At 41.0% G+C, this 18,846-nt stretch overlaps 1 protein-coding gene across 3 annotated transcripts in view; it reads left to right on the forward strand.

Moving 5' to 3' along the window:
* LOC143974067 (uncharacterized) overlaps positions 1 to 18,846 on the forward strand; it is a 74,913-nt gene that overhangs the window by 23,073 nt on the left and 32,994 nt on the right. The gene's annotated exons all lie outside the window — the stretch shown is intronic.

The raw sequence follows: 18,846 nt of genomic DNA on the forward strand, positions 1-18,846 counted from the left end.
TCCATTCTGTTTTTTAATTGGGTACGTTTATGTATTATTTCTTTGTATATGCTTTTATCGAGATGAGACTTATGTTTTTGTTCTAATAAATAAAATAAATAAATATTCTTTTTTTTTCCAGTACCCTATAGAGATTAATTTCCCCCTAATTAAAGCTTTATGGGCCTCCCAGAGAGTAGCCCTTGGGATCTCTTCCGAATCATTCAATAAAAAATATTGTTCAATTTCATTTTTGAGGATATTTTCTGTTTCCACGTTTTCTAATAGGGACTCATTAAGTCTCCATATCCCTTTACTAACTTCTTTTCCTGGATCTTTTCATTTTATTATTACCGGTGCATGATCTGAAAGGGTTATGGATCCTATTTTTGCTTCTAGTATGTTTTCTAATAATTCATGGTCAACGAGTATATAGTCCAATCTGACATACATGTCGTGTACTGTGGAGTAATATGTGTAATCTTTTTTCCCCATATTAAATATTCGCCACGTGTCCATTAATTGTTGCTGGGCCATCTTCTTTTTTAAGATTCTATGTTGTTTAATTTCATGTACCATACCCGTGAAGTACTATCTATATGCGGATCCATGGCAAAATTTAGATCCCCACCCAGGATTATATGACCCTGTTTGTGTATATCTAATTTATTCAGGATTTTATTCAGGTATTTTTTTGGGCCCTCATTGGGACAGTATATATTTACTAATGTATATCTATTTCTTTCTATACATCCTTTTACCAATAGAAACCTCCCCTGTGGATCTATTGTTATTTCTTCCATTTTCCATTTAACTTTTTTAGAGATCCCAATTGCCACTCCCCTGGAGCCCCTTATTGGAGTATCTGCGTAATACCACGTTGGATATTTCTGTGTGTTTAATCTAATACATAAATCCAACGTCAGGTGCGTTTCTTGTAAAAACACGATATCCACAGAGTATCCCTCTATCTCCTTTAGTATATTATTTCTTTTTTTTGGAGAATTCATTCCTCTAACATTATATGTTGCTATTTTGATTTCTGACATTATACGTACTTAAAAAAATTTCTATCATTTTTTTCAAGGAGCTGTGGTTGTTAACAGATTTAACCCTCCCCCCCTTCCCTTTACCCCCCTCCCTCCTCCCCTTAACCCTCCCCGCTCTCCCCCCTCCCTGTCCCCCCACCAGATATATAGTTGACCCATTGGTCTGGGACCTTTTATCTGGAACACCCTCGTTCCAATTATCCCTTGGCCCTAGGGTGGAATTCTGTTTAATGGTGCCGTCACCCATCTCGCCTTCTATTGGCAAGGTGGTTATCACGCCCATTAGGGGCTCCCCCAACAGGTTTTTTTTTAGGTTTTGTATTTCTGCTTCCAGGTTCTTTATTATCTTCGTTTCTTTTTCCACTGTTTTTTCCACCTCTTCTACCCTTTCAAGTATGTGACCAAGGTTTTTGTGTAGTCTTTCCATTTCGGCTTTCATGGTATTTCATATTTTCCAGAGCTGCAAACATAGAGATCATCTCTTCTTTAGTGGGCAAAACCTGGAGGTTATCCTGCTGTATCTGTTGAATTATTAAGGGTTCAACCATACAATCTGATTCAGTTGTTAATCTTGGTCCTTCTTCTAATGGGACATCAGCCAATATTTCCAGATCCTGTACGGAGCTATTTAGCGCTTGATGTTTTCTTTTCTCCTTTTTGTTCTTTTCTCTTTCCCTTTTGTCACTAGTTTCTGTCTGTTGAGTTTTTGTGTATTGCAATTGAGCTTTTTCTACTTGCTGCTTCTCTATGGCTGCCGTCTGTGTAACGTATTTATTCATTGCACCTGGACTGGCTACTAAGCTCCGGCGTGGGGATTTTGGGGTGGCCCCTGCTTTTGCTGATTTTCCCTTCATCTTGCTCAGCAATAGTTGAACACCTTTTATTGCTATTATTTTGTGTGTTCCTCTTCCCTCTTCTCTCTCCCCCTTTTTTTTTTTTTTTTTTTTATTTATTTATTGTCCTGGGGTATCGACAGCCTCCCGTGACTGCTGAGAAATAGTTTTATCACTATATTTACAAATTATCTTGGCACTGATGTTATGCCACAGAAATTGTATGTTCCTGCTTATGTATTGACCCTTACAGGTAAATTTTCCAAGCATTCCCCTGTTTAACGGATATTATGGTACAATATATTTTTAACCTTTTTTTTATAATTTTTCCGTCCATTTACCATTTACCGTTTACTTTGTAGTGAGGTTTACCTTGTTGTTATAGTTATATGATGTATTTAGCCTTCAATTATTCAACATTTTCTTTCAGATTCAGCCCCCATTTTTTTTTTACTGACCTTCATTAGATTTCTGCCTTTTTGTCAGTGCAATACAATACGATACCTTCCTGAGTCCTAGGAGCTTTATCTTGCTTTGTCCAGTAGGTGGCGTCCGGAACTCACAGCAGGCTTTCCGAGGGTTAGCGAAGTATACCGGAGTTTTCCAGAGCGCAGCCCTGCACTGCCCGCTGTTCCAGTAGACCGGTCACGCCGGCACACGTCCGTACACCCGCTGGAGCCCCACGAACTCCATTAAAGGTCCGAATCGTCGCCCGGAGTGCTGATGCTTATCCCGGACCGGGGGGGAGAGACGGAGGGGGAAGGTAGGAGGATAGGCAGGGGGGAAAAATCCTCGTTTTCTGCGGGAGTTAGGATCGAGTCAAGGAGGCCGGCAGGGGGGGATTAGCAGGGAGCCGCACTCAGCGGCATTCTCCGGACGGTGGGGGCCATGGAGCACACCTGGACGCTAGGTGCTGACACGCACCATCACAGACTCCTCCCCCGGAAACGGCCGTCCATTTTGCTTTAAATATTATGGTGGGAAACAATCTTACCCAGTGAAAGGTACATGCCAATCAAAACTGAAAATTAAACCCCAAGATGCATATGTGTACTGTACCAGTCAAGTATACTCCCTTTTGCTTGTAATCTGGGGATCCTGAAATGTACCTGCTGGTGATGGTGGTAAACTCTCCTTGACAACTCATACAGATGTACTGTATTGATGTTAAAAAACAGTACTAAAACGTTTACCACTGCCACCAATCAAATTCAACCTGCTTGAAGGGTGTGGCATTAGGCAGAGAGACAGAAATTTACGAAGGAAGTACTATTCCACTGCCCAACTACTGATCCTGCATAGAGGTATGGGTGTAGTTTAGACAGAACACATTAGTGAAATTTCTAATGTGCGCAAAACTGTAGTGTTTGCTAAATAGCGATAGTAGTTATCACGCACCTGGTGACGACTGGAGTGTTGTGGAGGCCTCTTGCACCTCCCGTCCAACACTCCTCGTGGAGATGGAGTGTGAAGGCCAGGCATGGCACGAGAACTGGCTGTTGATGTCCACTTTTCAAGTGGGTAGAGCTATTAGTTGCAGTCCTTAGAACAAGATACAGAAGCAGCTTGGCACCAGAGCAGGGGACAAAAAGCATGTGTGTGATAACATGGACCAGCACATCTAACCTTGGTCCTTCGCTTGGAAATATGAGCATGTGTGCTATGCTCCAGTGCTGGAGATCCAGTTTACCTTACAGTAGGTCACTGAATGCTTTTGTTTGTTTTTTCAAATTGCTCTGTAATGCTCTGAACTTGCTCTGTAGTGATAAGAGTTAGTCTAGAATACAAGCTAGTATTATCGTACCCTCTACAAGGTTGGATGAGAATGCAAAGTACATGTACAGGCCCAACAGGAAACATTTTCACCAGCAGCTGTGTGGCACCGACAAGGTTGCACAGACCCACCCCTGTCCTCTTCCTTCACCTTTGTATGTTAGCTTTTTTTTGTATTTTATATTAAAGTGGAGGGCCACCCTAAACAAAAAAAATTACATTAATAATCTTAAAAAAAATTGAAAAAAAAATTGAATTTTTGTTGCTAGGCAGTCTTCCTAATCTGCCTCTTCCTCTTCTGCGGCTCTTCCTCCTCTTCGGCGAGTGGCCCCGTTGCCTTCTGGGACATGTGTGTGTCCCAGAAAACAATGGGGCCATTCACAAAGTGCGGCGTGACTCGGGTATGCGCAGTAGGAAATGGGCAGTGAAGCCGCAAGGCTCCACTGCCTGTTTCCCTTAGTTAAGATGGAGGCCCCGGCAGCCGATCCGATGGACTGATCAGCCTGGGGGGGGGCGACATCACGGGCTCGCTGGACAGGTAAGTGTCCTTATTAAAAGTCAGCAGCTACAGTGGTTGTAGCTGCTGACTTTAAAAAAAAACACATTGCAGCCAGAACGCCCCTTTAAACAATTAAATCAACCCTGATTACACAAGGGTAAAATAAATCTTACAGCACAACTCACTCACCCTACTATCACATACCTGGTGGAGACTGGAATGTGATGGAGACCTCCCTTGCTCCTCTCGCCTACACTCCTGATCATGGAAACAGAAAGTGTAAAGGCAAGGAGTGGCACGAGTACCGGGTAGCTGGCTGGTGATGTCCCCTCTGTAGGTGGGTAGAGCTGGCAGTCACGGTCCTTGGAGCAGGAAGTAGAAGCAGCTTGGCACCAGAGCAAGGACAGGAGCAGAACCAGGAGAAGAGCAGCAGTCAGCAACAACCAGGCAGCAGGGGACAGAATCAGCCCAAGTCCAAAGGGCAGGCCAGGGTCGGGAACAGCTGGGCAATGTGGCACCAAATCAGCAGGCAGATCAAGTCCAGTAAACAAGCCAAAGTCATGATACCAGGTAATCAGAGTAAAGGAACAAGCCGAGGCACTGGCCTTTTAGGCACTGGCCTTTTAGTGGTGGAGGTCCGGTTTACCTTACATTTCCCCCCCCTAATGGGCAGCCTCCGAGTGCCCATCTGAGACATCTTTGCAGGATAGCTTTGAAAAAACATACTTATTAGCCTTGGAGCATGGACATTGTCTTCTGGTTCCCACGAACTCTCCTCAAGACAGTACCCTTTCCATTTGATCAAATACTGAATGCGGCCATCCCTCTTCCTACAATCTATAACGGGCTCAATTTCATACTCTTCTTCGTCATGAATCATAATTGGTGCTGGAGGGCTGGGATTACAGCCAGGAAAGGGATCTGGTACAGTAGGCTTTAGTAAAAATACATGAAAAACCGGATGAATCTTATACTATTCTGGAAGCATAAGTTTATAAGCTGTTGGATTTATTTTCTCTTTACAAATGAGCCAATGTACTTGGAAGCCAGTTTTTTTGGAAGGAAAATCCATTTTCAAATTAGTGGTTGATAACCAAACCTTGTCCCTGGGTTTAAGAGCCAGATCACCCCTTCTCTATCAAATAATTTTTTGTTGTCCTGTTGGGTCTTGGCAATAGCTACCTGTAGAATTTTATTGTTGGTTCGTAGAAACATCAGTCGCTCCTGGACTGCTGGAAGAGAAGAATCAAAAACTGCATCAGGTAAAAAAGAGGGGTTGCATCCGAAGTTTGCAAAGAATGGCGTTTGACCTGTGGCTGAGTGGACAGAATCATTGTAGGCGAATTCTGCTAGAGGAAGAAGCGGAGCCAAGTCATCCTGTGTAAATGAAGAAAAACACCAAAGATATTGTTCTAGGGTCTGGTTTGTACGTTCTGTCTGACCATTCGTCTGGGGGTGATATGCTGAAGATAACCACATCTCAATTTTAAGCGCTTTACAAAGTTCTTTCCAAAATTTGGACATAAACTATACTCCTCGGTCAGAAGTTATACTCCGAGGAACCCTGTACTACCTCCTTGACAAAAACTTGTAGAGTTTCTAAAGCAGACGGCGTTCCAATCCTTGGTATAAAGTGTGCCATTTTGGATAGCCTATCAACTATAACAAAAATAGTGGTAAAGCTTTCAGAAGGTGGGAGCTCGACAATGAAGTCCATGTTAATCATTTCCCAGAGCTTGCTAGGAATGGGCAAGGGCCTTAACCCCCCTGGCGCTATTCCCGAGTCTGTCTCGGGGTGAAAATCCAGTACCATTAGCGGTAACCCTGAGTTTTCTTACCCTATCCCCTGGATCCAGCGATGTCTCCCGGCTGTGCAAGCTCCGTTCCCTGCGAACATTGCGACGCATGGGGATGGAGAACGGCGCCAAATTCAAAAAGTGAAACACACACATTACATACAGTATAATGTAATCTTACAGATTACATTGCAGTATGTAATTATTTCACATCCCCTTTGTCCCTAGTGGTCTGCCCAGTGCCCTGCATGTAGTTTTATATTATAAAAACTGTTCTTTCTGCCTGGAAACTGGAGATTGTCCGTAGCAACCAAAACTGTCCCTTTACAGCAAAAGTGGTTTTAGACCAGCTAGAAAACAGTGATAATAAATTAGAATCACTCGCAGAATTGAGCGATATCGATTTTTGGGGAGATCAGTCATCAAACACTGAAAAGTAATGACAGTGACATTTCTGCAACTGAGCATATTTCAGTGTTTTTGATTTGATTACATTATTGAATCATTTTTATTATTATTATATTATTATTTGGTATAATTCTTTATAGTTATTTATTATATTATAATTTATGATTTCATTTTTCAAACTTTATCATACCCGGGATGTCTACTAGACTCTGGTTTGGACAGATTTAAGGTTGTTATTCCTAAGAATTACAGGACTACAATATAAAACGCCAAATTTCCATGCAAAATAATTGTACTGCTTTCAGCACCTAAAATCTGAAATAATCATACTGCCAGGGAGGTTAACAAACCCCAAGCTCCGGATAAAAATCGCACAGCTCCTCACATAATTCTGACAATCAAGTCTAAGGCTTGGCCACCAGAAGGATCATTGTGACTGACAGCTCCAAAGTCTTACGGATCTGCCAAGGAATGGTCGTGGCATAAATTTAAGGTTGACTGGCACAAACTTGAGGGTACAAAAACTCTTTGCTCATGGAAGAACAATCCATCCCATTCTTGCAACTGAAAGTCCTGCTCCTCCCTAGAAGCTTGTTTAACCACTTTCAGACCGGACCATTTTGCTGGTAAATGACCAGAGGTCTTTTTACAATTTGGCACTGCGCTGCTTTAACTGGTAATTGCGCGGTCATACAATGTTGTACCCAAACAAAATTTGCGTCCTTTTCTTCCCACAAATAGAGCTTTCTTTTGATGGTATTTGATTGCCTCTGCGATTTTTATTTTTTGCGATATAAATGGAAAAAGACCGCACATTTTGAAAAAAAATGATATTTTCTACTTTTTGTTATTAGAAAAATCCAATAAATTCAATTTTAGTCATACATTTAGGCCAAAATGTATTCAGCCACATGTCTTTGGTAAAAAAAAAGTCAATAACTGTATATTTATTGGTTTGTGCAAAAGTTGTCACATCTACAAACTAAGGTACGTTTTCTGGAATTTACGCAGCTTTTAGTTTACGACTGCCTATCTCAGTTCTTGAGGTGCTAAAATGGCAGGGCAGTACAAAACCCCCCCAAATGACCCCATTTTGGAAAGTAGACCCCCTAAGGAAATTGATAAGTGGCATGTTGAGCCCATCGAATATTTTATTTTTTTGCCTCAAGCGATTGAATAATGACAAAAAAATATATTTTTTTTTTTTTACACAAAGTTGTCACTAAATGATATATTGCTCACACATGCTATGGGCATATGTGAAATGACACCCCAAAATAAATTCTGCTGCTTCTCCTGAGTACGGGGATACCACACGTGTGGGATTTTTTGGGAGCCTAGCCGCGTACGGGGCCCCGAAAGCCAAGAACCGCCTTCAGGTTTTCTAAGGGCGTAAATATTTGACTTCACTCCTCACTACCTATTACAGTTTTGAAGGCCATAAAATGCCAAGATGGCACAAAACCCCCACAAATGACCCCATTTTAGAAAGTAGACACCCCAAGCTATTTGCTGAGAGGCATGTTGAGTCCATGGAATATTTTATATTTTGCCACAAATTGCGGGAAAATTACAAACTTTTTTATTTATTTTTTTCACAAAGTTGTCACTAAATGATATATTGCTCACACATGCTATGGGCATATGTGAAATGACACCCCAAAATAAATTCTGCTGCTTCTCCTGAGTACGGGGATACCACATATGTGGGTCTTTTTGGGAGCCTAGCCACGTACGGGGCCCCGAAAACCAAGAACCGCCTTCAGGTTTTCTAAGGGCGTAAATATTTGACTTCACTCCTCACTACCTATTACACGAATCGCACAGAGATCGGATGTGATTTGCACTGCAGTGCGGTGCGAATCACATCCGTTCTCAAACCGCTGCAATGTGAACCCAGCCTTAGTGACACTGGTGACGGGGGGTGATCACGGGGTTAAACCTTTATTGGGGGGGTTAGGGGGGTACCTTAGAACTAAAGGGGGCTAACCCTAACTGCCCTAACAGTTATTACAGTCACAAATGACACCAATGCAAAAAAAAAAAAAAAAAAAGCAATTGGTGTCACTGTGACTGGGGGGGCAGGGGTAATTGGGGGGGTGATCGGGGGGTAAAGGGGGGGTGTGAGTGTGCCTGGCATGTTCTACTGTATGTGTGGTGTGTTGGTGCAACTCACCGAACCTCTCTCCTCGGTGCCGGAACGAAAAATACCGACACGGAGGAGAGAATACATCACTTCCTCTCCTGTGTTTACATTACAGGAGAGGAAGTGATGTCACGGAGGATTTCCATTCGTCGAGAGCGATCGCGAGGGGGTGGCCATGAATGAATGGCCGCCCCCTCATCCCGGATCGCTCTCGAAGAAATGCCGACCGCCGCAGGCACCGGGGGGGGGGCCCGATCGGGCCCCCCACCCGCGGGCAGGCAGGGACTTATATATACGCCCATATGCCTGCCCGTGCCATTCTGCCGACGTATATCGTCGTGCGGCGGTCGGCAAGTGGTTAAGCTGTGACACCAAATCTCCTTGCAGTAACAGAAAATGTTGTGGACATAGGATGGTATCGGGTCGAGTAACTTTCTTTTCTTCCTGAAACATATGTGACAAGGTGTCAGGTTTCCCATTCTTAGAGCCTGGTCTGTAGGTTATATGGAATGTAAATTGTGAGCAAAAACAAGGCTCATCTGGCCTGATGAGGCTTTAGGCGCCTGGCTGTATGTAGGTATTCTAAGTTTTTGTGGTCCGTAAAAATAAGGATTGTGGGACTAGTTCCCTCAAGCAGATAACGCCATTCCACCAGAGTGGCCTTAATGGCAAGTAGCTCACAATCTCCCACCTCATGGTTTTTCTCTGAAGGGCTGAGTTTCCTAGAGAAGAAGGTCAAGGGGTGCAAGAGAGATTTAGTGCCTTGTCATTGAAATAAGATGGAGCCCACTGCGTTTTGAGAAGCAACTACCTCAAGAACATGGGATAATTCAGGGTCAGGATATTGTAAAATTGGTGCTGATGTAAAGAGAGTTTTTAATTTATCAAAGGTGAGTTGTGTCACTGGAGTCCACTGAAATCGGGTGTTCTGCTTAGTAAGCTGAGTGATGGGGCTGATGATAGCTGAAACGCTTTTGATAAATTTACGATTAACATTAGCGAAGCCAAGAAATCTCTTTGTTTCCTTTCGATCAATTGCCACTGGCCACTCAAGGATGGCACTAACTTTTTGTGGATCCATAGCGATGCTTAATGTTGAGATAATAAGTCCCAGAAACTGGATCGTTTCTTCTTTCTCAAACTCACATTTTTCCGCCTTTGCATAGAACTGGTGTTTCCGGAGACGGTTGGGGACCTTTTTAACTTGCAGCTTGTATTCTTCTAAGGAAGGGGAGAATATGAGTATATAGTCATGATACACGATCATGAAGAGGTCAAGAAAGCCTCTAAAAACATTGTTGACAAAATGCCGAAAAGTAGCTGGGGCATTACATAGCCCAAAAGGCATAACTAAATATTCAAAGTGCCCAAAACGGGTACGGAAGGCCATTTTCCATTCATCCCCTTCCTGAATTCTTACCAGGTTATATGCACCCCGTAAATCAAGTTTTGTGAATATTTTTGCTGCTTTGAAGAGCTGGAAAATTTCTGGAACAAGTGTAAGAGGGTATCTGTTCTTAATGGTTATTTTGTTTATTTCTCTATAGTCCACACAATGTGTGATCTTTTTTTTCAACAAAAAAATATGCCAGCCTCAGTGGGGGGATGTGGATGGACGGATGAATCCCCTTTCCAGGTTCTCATCAATGTATAGGCACAATGCCTCCAGCTCAAGTTCTGATAAAGGAAAAATCCATTCAAATGTAATCTCGGCCCCGGGTAGTAATTTGATCAGGCAATCATATGACCAATGGGGCGGCAAAGTCTCGGCAAAGTCTTGGCCTTCTTTTTATCAAAAACATCTAAGAAATCATGGTAAACAGGTGGGACATGTTGTGAAACTGAAGACTCTGGTTGCAGCTCCATTAGGGGAGCTGTGGGGGTAACCGCTTGGGGAAAACAGTGTTACTGGCAGTAGGTGGTAGGAAAAGACACAGTTCCACATTCCCAGTTTATTTGGGGGTTGTGTGCCTGCAACCATGGAATCCCCAGAATGATGGGAAATAAGGGAGATGGGATAATGTCCAGGTTTAGGTATTCAGAATAATCCAAAGAAGTTACTGCCAGTAGGAGGCAAGTTTCTTGCGTGAGTGGTCCTGACTTGAGATTTGAGCCATCAGCCAGATTAACCTTTAATTGCTGCATCTTAGTTTGCAATGGAACTTGATGTTGTTTAGCAAAAGTGTAGTCCACAAAACAACTGCAGGCTCTGGAATCAATAATAGCTTGGGTTTGGATGCTCTGTCCCGGTAGCTGCAAAGAAAGTATCAACAGAAGATGAGAGGAAATGCTTTTTACAGGACAGCTGGAAGCGTCATGAGCATGGACAGTCTTTTGTTGCCTTATGGGGCAGTTGCAGAAATAATGACCAATGCCATCACAGTAAAGTCATTTTGCTGGCGTCTAACTGAACTGGCACTGGGGGAATTATGTTGCTTACATTGCTTATGAATATTAGCTCAAGTGCAATATGTACGAGCATGAGCAAGTATCCACACTGGCCTTTTAGTAGTGGAGGTCTGGTTTACCTTACACCTACCCTAATAGTAGAGGTACAACTGGGAGAAAAGGATGAGCAAAACTCACTCTGCTAATTCACTACTTGCCGACTAGCCATTATACGGTGGCAGATTGGCTCATTCCTGCAAATCGCTGTAGATGTACGGTGGTCCCTTTAACAGCTACAGCAGGCGTGCACACGGCATGGCGGGGGAGACGATGCACGTGTTCGGTAACCGCCATGTCCGCCAGCCTCCCGAGTTCACTCTACAGAGAGCCAGAGTGGGGATCTGTCAATGTAAACAAACAGATTCACGTTCTAACAGGGGAGTTTAGAGTGATTGTCTGTTCTTATTGATTAGGAACAATGATCTCTATGTACTCCCAGTCAGTCCCTTCCCCCCACAGTTAGAAACACCTCCCAGGGAACACATTTAACCCCTTGACCCCTTGATTGCCCCCTAGTGTTATTCCCTTCCCTAACAGTGACATTTATACAGTAATCAGTGCATTTTTATAGCGTCAAAAGTGTCCAATCTGTCAGTCCCACTAAAAATCACTGCTCACCGTCATTACTAGTAACATAATAATAATAAAAATGCCATAAATCTATTCCCTATTTTGTAGACACTATAACTTTTGCGCAAACCAATCAATATAAGCTTACTGCAATGTTTTTTACCAAAAATATGTAGAAGAATACATATTGGCCTGATGAAGAAATTTGTTTTTTTACATTTTTTGGGAGGGGATATTTACTATAGCAAAAAGTAAAAAAAAAATGTTTTTTTTCAAAATTGTTGGCTTTTTTTTGTTTATAGCGCAAAAAATAAAAACCACAGAGGTGATCGAATACAACCAAAAGAAAGCTATATTTGTGGGGAAAAAGGACATTTATTTTGTTTGGGTAACGCATCACATGACCGCTCAATTGTCAGTAAAATTAACGCAGTGCCGTACTGCAAAAAATAGCCTGGTTATTAAGGGGCAAATCTTCCGGTCCTTAAGTGGTTAAATACCACTCTAAGCTGGTAAATTAAAATAGCATTTGCATTTATTTGTTGAAGAAAAAGAAAGTCACTGAGACTCTGTTGATTTATTCAAAAACTCTACACTCGAATGGTACTCATAATGTTAATAGAAATGGGTGAATTAATCATTGGAGGGTGGGGGCTGGGGAGGTTGCCATTTTATTAGGACTATATATGGTGATGGTTGGGAAACAGAACAGCTACAGTGGAGGTGATGTTGCTGAATGATAGCCACCAGTGCCTGGAGTTCTGATGCCGTTTATTAATAACAAATGGCAACAATAACAATGGTGATGAGGATAGTATATTGAAGTGTTACTAAACCCACCACAGTAAAAATCTGTCTGTATATGCAGTAAAGCATCTTTGTTATACTCACTGTGGATCCTATGGGCTTAATCATCCGTATTGTGTAAAAAAGTTGTTTGATCTGTCTTCTCTAAACCTCCCCTTTTTCCACTGTCCCCAATCCATTTCCTGATAAGACAGAGCCTTTGGAGTCACTCTGCACATGCTCAGTTTGGTGTGTATAGCTAGAATTTTTTATTTTTTTTCTTGGGAGGGTGTATGTGATCAGCATAGGGACAATCAGCACTGTCCAGACAGAGGGTCAGGGGTCCTACAGCTTCATAGGAGAATGAAAACTCCTACAAGCTTTAACCAGACACTGATAGAAGTCACAAGACTACTATATACTGCTGATGAGAAAAGGTATTTAGCAGTTTATATTTACTAAAATAATAGAATTTCAATGTTCTGTGTACTGTGAGAAACCAGATATAGTAAATACTGGGTTTTGAGTTTAGTAATACTTATTGATTCTGCATCACCAGAAAAGAGCAGAAGATACAGGCCCTTAGTGCTTCTTTTAACCCCTTCCTGCCGAGCGTACGCAGATGTGCGTACTCGGCTTCCGGGGGGTATACCGGGATGATGTCCGCACCTGCAGGCATCATCCCGGTACCGTTTTTTTCAGCAGGCGATTGGCTATCCAGGCATAACAACCGATGTGGCTAAAAGCCGCTTGGCTGTTATGCCGGAGGAGCTGGAGGGGACGTCCCCCCTCCCGCCGCCTCCCACCGCTGTTACCGGTGCTCCCGCTCGATCGGGAGCACCGATTCACGTTCCGCTGCCTCCGGCTGCTGGGGAGGAACTGGAACGAAGCCATAATCGGCTTCGTTACAGTCTCCTCATAGTAAACACGGAAGCAACGTCATGATGTCCCTTCCCGTTTACTCGGCTGCCAATGTCGCCGGTTTTAAAAAGATAGACGGTATTCAGAATCGCTGTTTTCGGCGATCTGAATACATTGAAGTGTAAAGGAGAGGTGGGGGGTCTTTTAGACCCCCAATCCCTCCATAAAGAGTACCTGTCACCACCTATTACTGTCACAAGGGACGTTTACATTCCTTGTGACAGCAATAAAAGTGATCTTTTTTTTTTAAACAATTTAGTCATTTTAAAATAAATAAAATAAATAAATAAAAAAAAAAAAAAAATTTTTAAAGTGCCAGCCGTCCCTGTGAGCTCACGAAGCAAAGAAAACGCATACGGAAGTCGCGCCCGCGTATGTAAACGGGGTTCTAATCACACATGTGAGGTATCGCCGTGATCGTCAGAGCGAGAGCAATAATGCTAGCACTAGACCTCCTCTGTAACGCTAACCTGGTAACCGTAAACAAAATTTAAAGCGTCACCTATTGATATTTTTAGGTACCGTACTTTGTCGTCAATCCACAAGTGCGTGCAATTATAAAGTGTGACATGTTTGGTATCTATTTACTCGGTGTAACATTATCTTTCACATTATGTAAAAAAATTGGGCTAATTTTACTGTTTTGTATTTTTTTAATTCATGAAAGTGTCCCTTTTCCCAAAAAGTTGCGTTTAAAACACCGCTGCGCAAATACCGTGTGACATAAAATATTGCTACAATCGCCATTTTATTCTCTAGAGTCTCTACTAAAAAAATATATATAATGTTTGGGGGTTCCAAGTAATTTTCTAGCAAAAAATATGGATTTTAACTTGTAAACACCAAATGCCAAAAATAGGCTTAGTCGTGAAAGGGTTAATCCAAAAAACGTTTTTATTACTTTCTGGTGCTTGTGGGCAGCAGTCTTGTAAGTTAAATTGCAACAATGACAACTCATCTAGTCTGCAGACCCAGTTACCCATGGGGCCCTCAGTTACATTTTTGGGGACCACATAAGTGGTGACACTCCTGATCAACCAGCTTAAAAAAACTAACATTTCTTCAATGAAGTTCATAAAGTGGAACATACCAAAGTAAGTGGAAGATCAGGGCTCTAATTTGCAAAGAAAAAACAAAAACACGTTCAATAGAATTCACAAAGTACCACTTTGCAAACTCTCCTGGAAGGGTGTCAGTTCTTTTTACATAGGATTCTAGTTTGCAAAGTAAAGAACTGACAGAAAGTCAGAAAACCTAGTATTATAAAAAATAATATACAAGAAAGGACATCACCAAAAATTATAACTGCATTTGATTATGTGCTATAATAGGAAAATGCACAACTGGTCAAAGAAAACAGAACCTGAATAGATTTACATGAAAATTGTATGAACACCCATAATGTATACATATATTATATTAGAAGTGGGCTTACTGTAGTTCCAGGTTGGGCAAATCATATGGCTAAACTGTCTATAGTGTGTCCAAGTATGGGGACTGACCCTAGGATGGATGATTCAAAGGGTACTATTTAACCATAAAATCAGTTTTTCTACTAATATTAATTTGGACAAAATTACTCTATAATAGTTCATGCATTCTCATTGCTAGTAGCCAATTAATGCTAAGAGCCCTTTATAATTTAGGAACATTGTGTGCATTTTCATTTTACATTTTTAAATTGTTTAATATTTTCTCAGACAGGTATATCTAAAAATAATATTCTTAATTTAAAAGTTTTGGAAAACAATTATTAGCAACATTTTCGCCAATAGAATTTAAAACAAGACAGATGGGTTGCTAGAGTATTTTTTCTTTAATTTCTCTATCGTGTTAAATAAAGCCTTTTTTCATTATTAGCTCCAATTCATTTGTGCAATGTAATTAAAGTACTACATCTTTCTACAAATTCAAGCCCTAAATGTGAAACTAAATAGTTTGATTTGTAGTATTTTAATTTGTTACAAGGTTTTACGCATTTTAAGCGCTGCATGGGTTTGTCTGTTATAAAAAGGCATTACATTACACAGACTGCAGTGACTTAATTGCTCTATTTTCCTCTTGGAGTACTATTAATTACACAGTTTCTTTATGTTTGACTTACTGGGGATGTGTTAGCTGTGGAGTTGACATGCTTTAAATCAAGTGACTAATTGTGCATTAGGACAAAAGTTAGCTTTTGTGGTTTATGTTCAATTCAAATCTATTAGTTCAAATATTCATAGTACATGTTACAAATGGATTCGGCGGTTAAAGATCATGGTAGTTGGGGCTTTTGAAACCACTCCAAAGGTGTCAGATTTTTAACTGTAATAGTTAAACTGAATGTATAGTATGTTTATATAGGTTCTCCTCATTTGAGTTTGTGACTAAAATATAACATTTAGAAAAAAACTGTATAAATATTATTTAACCACTTGCTTACCTTTGATCACCTGTGCAATTTTTATATATATATTTTTTTTAAATGTAAAAAGACCGAATTTAAAAAAAAAAATTAAATTTTGTTTTACATTTTTTATAACGGGTAATTTGTGTCTGTCATTGATGTACGCTGATGAGGCGGCACTGATGGACACCAATATATATTATTTATTGATCATTCCAAGCCCCAAAGCATGATGTTGTCACCCCCATGCTTCACAGTAGGAATGGTGTTCTTTGGTTGCAACTCAGCATTCTCTTTCCTCCAAACACTACGAGTTGTGTTTCTACCAAACAGTTCTACTTTGGTTCCATCTGACCATATGACATTTTCCCAATCCTCTTCTGGATCATCCAAATGCTCTCTAGCAAACCTCAGACAGGCCCGGACATGTACTGGCTTAAGCAGGGGGACAAGTCTGGCACTGCAGCATATGAGTCCCTGGCGGCGTAGTGTGTTACTGATGGTAGCCTTTGTTATGTCAGGTCATTCACTAGGTCCCTCCGTGTGGTTCTGGGATTTTTGCTCACCGCTCTTGTGATCATTTTGACCCCACGGGGTGAGACTTGCGTGGAGCCCCACATCGAGGGAGATTATCAGTGGTCTTCTGGTGTCCTTCGACAGCTCTCTGGTCTTCATCATAGTGGAGTTTGGAGTGTGATGGTTTGAGGTTGTGGACAGGTGTCTTTTATACTGATAACAAGTTCAAACAGGTGCCATTAATACAGGTCATGAGTGGAGGACAGAAGGGCTTCTTAAAGAAGATACAGGTCTGTGAGAGCCAGAAATCTTGCTTGTTTGTAGGTGACCAAATAAATATTTTCCACCATAATTTGCAAATAAATTCTTTAAAAAATCTGACAATATGGTTGTCTGGATTTGTTTCCACATTTTTTCTCTCATAGTTGAGGTATACCTATGATGACAATTACAGGCCTCTCTCATCTTTTTAAGTGGGAGAACTTGCACAATTGGTGGCTGACTAAATACTTTTTTGCCCCACTGTAGCTGCTGGTGATACCTCTAGTGATGCATCCTAGAATACTATTCGCTTTTCACACTGCCTAGTCAGTCTATTTGCTCATTTTGCAATCATCTGAAATAAGTACCTCCAAATCTTTTTCTCTAGTAGTGCTGGCTAACACTGTACCCCCAATGTCATACTCTCTCAGGGGATTCTTTTTCCCTATGTGCATTATTTTACATTTAGAAACATTTAACTGCAGTTTCCCCTGCTTTGACCAATTTTCCAGAAATGTGAAATCTTGTTCCCTATTACAGACACCTCCATGGATATCAAGCTTATTACACACCTTTGTATCATCATCAAAAAGATATACCTTGCCCAACAAACCTTTAGTTGTATCACTTATATATACATTTAATAGAACAGGACGCAGATCAGAGACTTGTGGTGCCCCACTAGTGACTGGTCTCTGTTCTAAGTGAACCTGATTTACAATCACACTCTGGTATCTATCCTTTAGCCAACTGCATATCCACTGAACCACCCAGGAGTTAAGTCCTAACTTAACAACTTTTGTATTAGTTTATTATGTGGCTCTGTATCAAATGCTTTACAGAAATCAAGATATGCTATGTCCACAGCACCACCCTGGTCCAGAACATTGGTAATATAGTCCAAAATTTAACCACTTCAGCCCCGGAAGATTTGGCTGCTCACTGACCAGGCCATTTTTTTCGATACGGCACTATGTCGCTTGAACTGAAAATTGCGCGGCCGTACAATGCTGTACCTAAACAAAATTGATGTCCTTTTTTTCTCCCCAATAGAGCTTTCTTTTGGTTGTATTTGATCACCTCTGCCGTTTTTAATTTTTACGCTATAAACAAAAGAAAAGTAACAATTAAAAAAAAAAAACGCAATATCTTTTACTTTTTTTCTATAATAATTATCCCAATAAAAAAAAAATGTTTTCCCTGCGTTTAGACCAATATACATTCTTCTATAAGCTTATATTGATTGGTTTGTGCAAAAGTTATAGCGTCTACAAAATAGGGATAGATTTACGGCATTTTTATTATTATTTTTTTTACTACTAATGGCGGCAATCTGCAATTTTTATCAGGACTGCGATATTGCAGCAGACACATTGAACACTTTTGACGCATTTTTGAGACCACTGACAGTTATATAGCGATCAGTGCTATAAAATGCACTGATTACTGTATAAATGTCACTGGCAGGGAAGGGGTTAAAACTAGGGCCGATCAAGGGGTTAACTGTGTTCCCTAGGTGTGTTCTAACTGTAGGGAGGATGGGACTGACTAAGGGAGGAGAGAGATTGGTGTTCATACTTAGTACACATGATCTTGTCTCCTCTCCCCTGAGAGAACAGGAATTTGTGTGTTTACACACACAGATCCCGGTTCTCAGTCTGTCACGAGCGATCTATCACACGCCCGCCGGGCACTCGCATCGGCACCAAGCATATGCTGCTCCTATAGCGTCTTAAAGGGCTGACGTACAATTACGGTGGTTCGCCCAGGGGAGCCAACCTGCTGCAGTACAACTGCGGTGACTGGTCAAGAACCGGTTAAATCAGATTAGTCTGACATGATCTGCCCTCGGTAAAGCCATGTTGCTTTGGGTCTAGAAAGCTGTGTATTTTTAAGTGATCAATGATCCTTCTTTTCAGGAGTGATTCCATTAACTTGACTACAACTGATGTTAAACACATTGGCCTATAATTGCCATCTTTTACCTTGCTGCCCTTCTTGTGGATAGGTACAATATTAGCTGTATATATATATATGGAAGTATAACTTAGAACTCTGGAATGAATACCATCAGGGCCCATTGCTTTATTAAGCTTTAACCAAGCCAGTTCCTCTGCTACCTCTGTCTCCAGGAATCCTAAAAATATACTGTCATTACTAGAACTGATATGATTCCTCAAATTGTTATTGTTAGTGCATTTTTTTTCTTTTCTTATTATCCTACTTATCTCTTTAGTGAACCATATTGGTTTTTTTTTTCTTCTGTTTATTCTTACTAACTTGCCTGATATATAATTTAGTTTCCTCCAGGGTGGTAGACTTTAACAGTGCCCACTGATTACTGATCACTTACTCCTGTCGTTTTACTCCAACCTTTCAATTCATTTTTTAGAACTATCCCCATTCCAGCAAAATTTGTCCTTTTGAAATCAAAAATTTTTGTTTTTGTTCATGTTTATTAAGTTCTTGTTT

Source organism: Lithobates pipiens, unplaced genomic scaffold, assembly GCF_037356315.1.
Source record: "Lithobates pipiens isolate NorthernLeopardFrog02 unplaced genomic scaffold, aLitPip1_a1.2 Scaffold_13, whole genome shotgun sequence".
Lineage (NCBI taxonomy): Eukaryota > Metazoa > Chordata > Amphibia > Anura > Ranidae > Lithobates > Lithobates pipiens.